We start from the raw sequence: 9,238 nt of genomic DNA, 5'->3' as shown, positions 1-9,238 counted from the left end.
GCATAGCTTTTATTTATTTTTGCATATACATGTATCCGTTCTCCCCAAATCCCCCTCCCATGCAGGCTGGCACGTAGCATTGAGCAGAGTTCCATGAGCTATAAGATAGGTCTTTTTGTTGGTTATCCATTTTAAATATAGCAGTGTGTACATGACCTTCCCAGAGTCTCTAACTATCCCTTCCTCCTGGCAACCATAAGTTCATTTTCTAAGTCTATGAGTCTCTTTCTGTTTTTAAGTTGTTGTTGGTCAGTCGCTAAGTCATGTTCAACTCTTTGGGACCCCATGGACTGCAGCATGTCAGGCTTCCCTGTCCTTCACCATCTCCCAGAGTGTGCTTAAACTCATGTCCATTGAGTTGGTGGAGCCATCCAACTATCTTATCCTCTGTCATCTCCTTCTCCTCCTACCTTCAATCTTTCACAGCATCAGGGTCTTTTCCAATGAGTCAGTTCTTCGAATCAGGTGGCCAAAGTATTGGAGCTTCAGTTTCAGCATCAGTCCTTCCAATGAATATTCAGTACTGATTTTCTTTGGGATTAACTGGTTTGATCTCCTTGCTATCCAAGGGCCTCTCAAGAATCTTCTTCAGCACCACAGTTGGAAAGCATCAGTTCTTTGACATTCAGCCTTCTGTATGGTCCAACTCTTACATCCATACTTGACTACTGGAAAAATCATAGCTTTGACTGTATCGACCTTTGTCAGCAAAGTGATGCCTCTGCTTTTTAATATGCTGACTAGGTTTGTTATAGCTTTTCTTTTTTGTTAGTAAGTTTATTTATATCATTTCTTTTTAGATTCCACATATAAGGATATCGTATTTAAGACATATATTTTGTTTCACATTTCTAAGATCAATATGTAATTTCAGTTCCAGTTCCACTGATGATATGTCTTAGTTTAATTGGCAATACACTTAATTTCTTAGTATACCATCGTATTAGATTCAATGAAATGCAATACTAGCAGAGCGCTCTGTAATTATGTGTTGATGAATCTAATCCTCAGAATAATCCTACAGCGTAGCTGCTGTTGTTATTGTTCCTATTTTATGGAGAAGGAAATGGCAGCCCACTCCAGTACTCTTGCCTGGAAAATCCCATGGATGGAGAAGCCTGAGAGGGTAGTCAATGGGGTCGCAAAGAGTCGGACACGACTGAGCGACTTCACATTATAGATGAGGAAGCTGGAGCATAGAGGTTCACAGGGCGGGTACATTGTGGAGCTGGGATTTGAACCCAGGCAGCCTGGCTCTGGAGTGGGTGCCTCCTGCTTTTTATGGCCTCCTAGGGAAGAAATACTGTCCTGCACATTCATCTCTGATACCTGCTGTCGATATTGACCAGATTATACCTGAACCAACTTGGAGAGGTGCTGAGTACTGAAGAATTGATGCTTTTGAATTGTGGTCCTGGAGAAGACTCTTGAAAGTCCCTCGGACTGCAAGGAGATGAAACCAGTCAATCCTAAAGGAAATCAGCCCTGAATATTCATTGGAAGGACTGATGCTGAAGCTGAAGCTCCAATACTTGGGCCACGTGATGCGAAGAGCCGACTCATTGGAAAAGACTCTGATGCTGGGAAAGATTGAGGGCAGAAGAAGAAGGGGGTGACAGAGGATGAGATGGTTGGATGGCATCACCGACTCAATGGACATGAATCTGAGCAAACTCCAGGGGATAGTGGAGGACAGAGGAGCCTGGTGTGCTGCAGTTCATGGGATCACAAAGATTCAGACACACTTAGTGACTGAACAACAACAAAACTTGGAGAGATAGGAAGGAGTGGAGACAGTAAGAATGAGTGACTTTACCACCACCACCCCCCCCAGGGATAGCTCTGCAAACAGGGGACAAAATTGGACAGAACACCCCTGATGGTCACTAAGGTTTCCAAACACTGGATGAAACACAGAGGCCTTGTCATCACGAGCCACCCAGTCATTTTGGGGGAGTAGTCAGTTTTTTTAAAAAAATTTATTCTGACCACACTAGGTCTCTGTTGCTGTGCACAGGCTTTTCCCTAGTTGTGGCTGGCAGGGGCTACTGTCTAGTTGTGTTGTGTGTGGGCTTCTCACTGTGGTGGCTTCTCTTGTTGCCGAACACAGGCTCTAGATCTCGGGCTCAGTAGTTGTGGTGCACGGGCTTTGTTGCCCTGTGGCATGTGGACTCTTCCTGGACCAGGGATTGAATCCATGTCCCCTGCATTGGCAGGCAGATTCTTAATCACTAGACTATCAGGGAAGCCCAAGAAGTCAGTTTTACTACCTCCATTTTGTGCTTTTTTGATGGGATCTTAGTTCCTCAACCAGGAATTGAACCCATTTCCCCCTGCAGTGGGAGCTCCAAGTCCTAACCACTGGACTGCTGGGGAATTCCCACTTCCCTCATTTTGCAGCAGAAGGAACTGAAGCTCAGAGGCTGTATGAATTGTGTGAGAATGTCACCTCGCCCATCAGTCACTGTCCAGGGTTTGTCAGATCCTGAAGCTGTGCTCTGTCCATCTCCCTGGCCCACTCTCTCTGGCAAGATTGAGGCTGAGGCACTGGGTGTAGGCGGCCCCTCCAGGCCTGGGATGCTTGCTGCAAGTGGGCAGAGCTGAGTGTGCAGAAACGGGAGAAAGTTCACAGAGGGACAAAACCACAACGTCTGTCCCTTTCCCCAGAAGTTTTCAGGCCAGTTGGGAAGACCAGCAAACACAATCTTGAAGAAGGTAAATAACCCCTTGAGGAAGAGAATTGATAAGGCCAGAGGGAAGCAGTCCTCCCACTCCTAGCCAAGTTCATCTCTGAGTTTCAGCTTGAAACAGTACTTTGGAAACAGGTCAAAAGTTCTGCTTGTTTACACCTGAAACTAACACAACATTGTGAATCAACTATACTTCAATTAAAAAAAAAAGTTCTACTGGTGGGTGGGAGGGATTAGGGCATTGGGATTGACACATTTACACTATTGATACTTGTATTTAAAACAGATAACTAATGAGAACCTACTGTGTAGCACAGGGAATTCTACTTAATACACTGTGGTGACCTGAATGGGAAGGAAGTCCAAAAGGGAAGGGATATATGTACAGGTATGAAAAAAAGTGAAAGTGTTAGTTTCTCAGTCGTGTCCGACTCGTTGTGACTCCATGGATTGTATATGTACAGCTGATTCATTTTGCTGAACAGTGGAAACTAACACAACGTTGTTAGAGCAACTACATTGTTTAGTTGCTAAGTCATGTCTTACTTTTTTGCGACGACATGGACTGCAGCCCACTAGGCTTCTCTGTCCATGAGATTTCCCAGGCAAGAATACTGGAGTGGGTTGCCATTTCCTACTCCAGGGATCTTCCCGACCCAGGGATCAAACTCCAGTCTCCTGAGTCTCCTGCATTGGCAGGTCAATTCTTTACCACTGAGCCACCAGAGAAGCCCTAAAGCAACGATACTCAAAAAAATAACAAATTTTTTTTTAAAAAGGGAAAAAGAATTTCTACTTATTTGAAATGTGCTTTATAAATTATCTTGGTTTTTTTGCTTGTATGTTCATATCCCTTACACATTAAGCCCAAAGATTGTTAGATGGCCCAAAAGTATCTGTTCTTACTCATATCCTATCTTCTGAGTATTTATTTATTAAATGCTTTCTGAAAATAATGGATCAGAAAAGATTTTCTGAGCTCTTATGCCTTATGCTCTTCTGCCTTTAGCACTGTGCTAAAACTGTAGTGTAAAAACACACAACCCAGTCATGGCCTGGAGAAAGTGGTCTAATCCAGGCGGGGGTGGCAACAGAATAATTGGAAAACATTCCTAGAGTATAAAGCATGTGGGTGCCAGTGCTGGGCAGATGCTGAGGGCTTGAGGGGTTCCACAATAGCTTTTCTGGGGGGCTGGCTTCCAGCTTAAGGATGAGCCAATTCAGCTGGAGAGAAAGGATACTGGCCGAGAACCAGAATGTCTGGGAGCAGACTTCAGTTTGCAGCTCAGTCACTTGGCCATGCATGCCTCCTTACCTTGGAGTCCCAGCTCTGCCAGTTCCATGAAGTCAACAAGTATTCCTGAAAACTAAAAGAAATGCCAACATAATAAAATGTGTTTAAATAATGTAACTTATTTGATCAAGATTTAAATGTTTTCTTAATCCCTATATTTTTAGGAATTGCCTCCTTAACTGGTCCAGGTCTAACTTAGATTTTTCTAAAAATTTTTTTCTCTGAAATAATTTAAAATTTAGGATAGAGTTGTAAGAATAGTAGAAAGAACTCCTGTGTACCCTTTATCCAGATTCAGCAACTGATAAAATTTTGTCACATTTGCTTTATCACTCCCTCTCTCTAGATATATAAAATAATAATAATAATATGTATAACTCAGTACTGTGCTATTATAAAATTCAGGAATTTTCTCATTAATATAATAATTTTGGGCATGAATACCATAGAGGCAGTGTGGTGTACTTTTTGTCCTGCTATTCTCCACTGTAAAATACCATCAGCATAAAAATACCATTTCCCCCTTTTTGGAACTAATAAAAGTGAAAGTGTTAGTTGCTCAGCCATGTCCAACTCTTTGTGACCCCATGAACCCCATGAACTGTAGCCCACTAGGCTCCTCTGTCCATGGAATTCTTCTCCAGGCAAGAATACTGGAGTGGGGAGCCATTCCCTTCTCTGGGGGATCTTCTTAACCCTGGAACTGAACCTGGTCTCCCACATTGCAGGCAGATTCTTTACCGTCTGAGCCACCAGAGAAGCCCCTAATAAATAAACCTAATAAGTAACTAATAATTAGGTAGATACGCTGAGATGATTCCAAATAACCCTATCTGACTGGTTGAATAGGAGGATAGGGAACCACAAATACAGAGGAACAGATTATAAATTATACTGTGATTTTCAAATTTTTGTAGGGTCAGTATCCCTAACCCCTGCGTTGTTCAAGGATCAACTGGATTCATGATACATTCTGGAGTCACCTGATTTGTTCCTCATGACATTCCTTAGAGCATTCCTCTCTCCTCTGTTTTTCTTGCACTGTGGTGTAAAGTCATGATCAAATTCAGGTTAAATAATGGCCAGATCGCTTTGCGGGTACAGCCAAGTATGTCCTATTACACCCATCAGGAACACAATGTCTGATTGTCTTACTTTCAATGATGCTAAATTTGGACTCTAGTTAAGATTGTGACCACTGGATCCCTCCACAGAAAAGCTATACTTTCCCTCTGCAATTTGCAGGTGATCTCTGGATGATACTTAGGCATAAGGCAAATATCCCATTTCCCTACAACCTTTTACTTAATGTTTTTAACATCCACTGACGATCTTTGCCTGATTCAGTTACTTCACTAGGGGTTGCAGAATGGCAAAATTTTAAATATATAATTTATTCTACATTCTTTTGTAAAGAATAACTTTTCTTCATTAACTGGAGATGAACTGCAATTCCCCCTAAATACTTAACTTGTTATCAATTTTCAGAATAGGTTGGCCTAAGAGTCCTCTCCTGTAGATAGTCATTGCCCACAATGCAGGAGACCTGGGTTTGATTCCTGGGTTGGGAAGATCCCTTGGAGAAGGAAATGGCAACCCATGCAATGGAATCCCATGGACAGAGGAGCCTGGCGGGTTACAGTTCATGGGGTTGCAAGAGTCAGACATGACTTAGCGACTAAATCACAATAGTCATCTGCAATGGTAGCTAATTTTTTTTCCTTTTTGGTTTTTTTTTTGTAGTCACCATGAACTCTTGGATTTTATTTATTCAATGTTTTGCAATAATTATAGTCATTAGTGTTTTTAATGATCAAATTGTCCTAATTATGGCCTGGGGAAGCCCTGTAAACTGGCTTTAGGTCCTTTTGATGTGTTCCCATTACTCTTTGAGTACATTCTTGCTTTCTGGCATAACAAAGTGTTCCAGGCTCACCTTATACTTTTCCTGTGCCAAGCCTGGAATCAGCCATTCCTCTAAACAGCCCTGGCTCCTTTCAGTCAGAAGAGACATTTAGAAACTAGAAGCTGGGCATTAGGTGTACTCATTACTGCTTTGGTTGCCAGAAGCATTTTTGAAAGATAAAATAATATAATACCAAGGCAAGCTGTTTTTCTTTCATCATGACTTACTTTGCTTTTCATTTAAATATCTTAGAACCTACCAGAATTAAGATCTGCCTCCCCTATTTGGCCTAGGCCTTAGATTTTTTAAATTATTATTATTTTTTAAAAAGTTATTTATTTATTTTTTTCAGCTGTCCTAGTCTTCACTGCTGTGCAGGCTTTTTCTCTACTTGCGGTGCTCAGGCTTCTGGTTGCGGTGGCTTCTCCTATTGGGTGGAGTGCAGGCTCCAGGGTGCATGAACTTAGTTGCTCCATGGCATGTGGGATCTTACAGATCAGCGATGCAACTCATGCCAATGCAAGGGTGCCAATGTCTCTTGCACTGGCAGGTGAATTCTCAACCACTGAGCCACCAAGGAAGCCCTAAAATGCTTTTTGTTAAAAGCCAATCAGTGCCAAAACATCAGTAGCAAAGGCTACAGTCCCATGTTCTCTTCAGTCCCCACCTACCCTTTCGAAGTAACCATTCTTTTAGTTGCTTCTTACAGATTTCCTTCTTTTTAAATAATAAAGCTGTTATATAATATTTTGATTTACCTATCTTAGAGATCATCTGTTGATTTCCTGTTATGATCAGTGAGGATTTTTAAAAATATCTCTCTCTTTTTTCCTTTTTATTTATTTATTTGCCTGCATCAGGTCTCAGTTGAGGTGCGTCGCCTCTCCAGTTGTGATGCTCAAGACCTAATTGCCCCATGGCCCCTGGGATCTTAGTTCTCCAACCAGAGATTGAGTGTCCCCCTGCATTGGCATGGGGATTCTGAACTGCTGGACCACCAGGGAAGTCCTGATTGGTGAGGATTTTTAACACACATGCTCCATTATCATTTCCTCCATTTTTAAAGTATAGTTATATCACAAATTTTGGTTAAATATACATATAATATTTTCATTATTGTGACTACATAAATTTTACTCAATACTGAGCCAAGAAGTAGCTTTTCTTGTGCAACTTTTTTTTTTTTTAGTTATTAATTGCCTTGTTTTTTCATTTGTTTTGTTTTCTTTGAACATCTACATCTCCCTATACCTTCCAAAAGGTGTAGAAAGTTCTTAAGGTTTTCCTTATAGTCAAATCTGTCAGATAATTATCACTTTCATTTTTATATTTTTTGGAGTCTTCAAACCTTTATTCTCAGTTGCTTTCTGGGAGTTATATCAGCTGTCATCCTGGGACTTCCTTACCATGGCTTTATTCCACTTTCAAACTTTACTGATAATCTGGTTGTATACAGAATAACAGGTTGAAAATTATTTTTTCTCAGCCCTTTGAAGATATTTTTTCCACTGCGCTCTAGCTTCTCTTGTTGTTTTGAGAAGGCCATTGTATTCTTGGTCATTCAAGTAATCTGCATTTTCTCTAACATCTTTCATAATCCTCTTACCACTTTTCTTCTGAAATTGAAGATGGTGACTTTGTCTTCCTGGAGATCTTGTTTTTCATTCATTGTTCTGGGCATAAGTTGATCGCTTCTTTCCAGATAGTCTTCTCCTTCAATTCTGGAAAGGTTTGTTACATTATTACTCTGATAATTTCTTCCCCATGGTTTTCTTGGTTCTCTCTTTCTAAAATTCTTTAGTTAGCTACTGAACCTCCTGCAATAATACATCATCTAAAGAATCTTTTTTGTGTGTGTGTTTCAAATTTTTCTTTTTGTTCTACTTTCTGTAAAATTTCTCCACCAACTTTAACTTCAGTCTTTCTATCGAATTTTTTTTAGCAACTATATTTTTATTTTTCAAAAGATCATTCCTATTCCCTTATTTTCTCCTTGATTATAGCCATGATTCTTGTTTTATGGAGGCAATTTTTTTTTTTATTTAACTCTCTGAAGCTATTAATGATAGTTTCTCTGATGTTTTCTTGCACACAACATTATGTCTGTTTCATCAGAATAATTACTTTCTGTTTGTTTGTTTTGGTCTTGTCTCTCATGTTAGATGTTTCCTCCACTGAATCCTTGCTCAAAGCCCACAGCCCAGCTCCCTGGACCTTTTGGAGTGTATCACATGGGATTGTTGTTCTGACTCCTTTCTTAATTTCCCCTGGGGCAGAAATTGTGGTCCAGAGTGGTAACATACTAACGTACCTGAGCACTTGTGTGCTAGGCTATGTTTTGAGTAATTTAATTTTTACCTCAACCCGGTGAGGCAAGCACTACTGTTATCAGCATTGCCCAGCTGAGGAAACTGAGGTACAGAAAGCACACAGGACTTGGTCAAGGTCACACAGCCAGTATGTGGCAAAGCTGGAGTTCTTGGCTCCAGAGCCTGTTCTCTCAATCACCTCTCTGTTGCTGTTATTCAGTCACTAAGTGGTCTCAACTCTTTGTGACCCCATGGACTGTAGTCTGCCAGGCTCCTCTGTCCATGGAATTTCCCAGGCAAGAATACTGGAGTGGGTTGCCATTTCCTTCTCCAGGGGATCTTCCCCACCCAGAGATCGAACCCTCGTCTCCTGCACTGCAGGCAGATTCTTTACCACCTGAGCCACCAGGGAAGCCCTAATCACCTGTGCTCAGTCACCTTATTTGTACCTCTGGGGCATACGTTTCTCTCTGTTCTTTATGGAAAACAGCCACAACAGTATAACATTCATTGACCAGACAGGGTGCCAAGCCCTTTCCTGTATGGATTCATTCAGTCCTCACAGCAGCCTTAGGAAGAAGGTCCCATATTTCGCTCCATTTTCCAAAGAACCTTTGAGAAGTTAAACTTGCTCAAAGTCACCAGACAGTGGGGGCAGCCTCAGAATTTCAAATCTAGGCTCTCTGGCTCCAGAGCCCTGTTTTCTTTTCTTCTTTGTTTTCCTTTTTTCTTGCCTCAGAAGTGGAGTTGCATTTGTCACCCAACTCAGTTCATGATTAAATGTCATCTTTCTCAGTCTGGGTGAAGCTTTTCTTATTTCATTATTTTTGTCATTTATTTCCCATCCCCATTTCCTCCTAAGTGTCTCCTCGACCCTCACTCAGGCGTTTGTGTGAGTCACTAAGTCATGTTCGACTCTTGGCAACTGCCTGGACTATAGGCCGCCAGGCTCCTCTGTCCATCGGATTCTCCAGGCAAGAATACTGGAGTGTCCATTTCCTTCTCCAGGGAATCTTCCTGACCTAGGGATCGAACCCAG

The sequence above is a fragment of the Giraffa tippelskirchi genome, chromosome 5, assembly GCF_054371585.1.
Source record: "Giraffa tippelskirchi isolate mGirTip1 chromosome 5, T2T-mGirTip1v1.2.pri, whole genome shotgun sequence".
NCBI classification, from domain to species: domain Eukaryota; kingdom Metazoa; phylum Chordata; class Mammalia; order Artiodactyla; family Giraffidae; genus Giraffa; species Giraffa tippelskirchi.
Note: the sequence above shows the minus strand (reverse complement) of the source record.